The sequence below is a fragment of the Citrus sinensis genome, chromosome 5, assembly GCF_022201045.2.
Source record: "Citrus sinensis cultivar Valencia sweet orange chromosome 5, DVS_A1.0, whole genome shotgun sequence".
In the NCBI taxonomy this organism is placed as follows: Eukaryota; Viridiplantae; Streptophyta; class Magnoliopsida; order Sapindales; family Rutaceae; genus Citrus; species Citrus sinensis.
In genome coordinates this window covers 20,838,327-20,839,099 of record NC_068560.1, presented here as the reverse complement: position 1 = coordinate 20,839,099, position 773 = coordinate 20,838,327, and the positions used below count along the sequence as shown (strand labels likewise).

Here is a 773-nt window from a genome sequence, read left to right as displayed (position 1 = left end):
TAATCTTGAACCTATAGACCTTGTACTTGAGAAAACACTTCGCACACAAAAGCACATTAAAAATAAATTTGGAATGGATTTACAAGCACCACAAGAGTGGCCATTTAAGGACTATTTTAGTCCCTTAGTTAATTTGAGCACATCATGCATAAGATACCCAAATGTAGCTGTTAGGAGCTTTGAACTAAAACCTAGTGTGCTAAATTGTCTCCCCACATTTTATGGCCTAGAAAATGAGGACCCATATAATCATCTGAATGATTTTCATGCTATTTGTCAAACGTTTAAATACGAGAATTTTTCAGACGATGATGTTAAACTTAGATTATTCCCATTTTCTTTAAAGGATAGAGCTCGTTCATGGTTAAATACTTTACCTGCTAATAGCATCACATCATGGGAACAAATGGTAACTAAATTTTTGAATAAATATTTCCCAGTGCATAAAACCAATGCTATTCGCAGGGAAATCTCGGAGTTTACCCAGACAGAGGACGAGCAATTTTTCGAAACATGGGAGCGATTCAATGGGCTACTCTTGAAGTGTCCACATCATGGGTACGAAAAATGGCACCAATGCCAATACTTTTTGGAGGGATTATTGCCGAATGTGCAAGAATGGCTAATGGCAACAAGTGGAGGAGAGCTAATGTCAAAAAGCGCATTAGAGATTTGGGAATTCTTCCAGCGACAAGCGGATAATTCCCAACAACGGAGTCGATCACTCAGGACTACTAGAAGAATTAAAGGAGTGAATGAGGTTCAAATTGGCG

The 773-nt window shown here is 38.2% G+C and overlaps 1 non-coding gene across 1 annotated transcript; it reads right to left on the bottom strand.

Moving 5' to 3' along the window:
* Positions 1-457: 457 nt before the first annotated feature.
* LOC127902871 (small nucleolar RNA R71) lies at positions 458-561 on the bottom strand. The gene has a single exon (XR_008055507.1). It is a non-coding gene; the product is annotated as a small nucleolar RNA R71 (small nucleolar RNA).
* Positions 562-773: the final 212 nt, after the last annotated feature.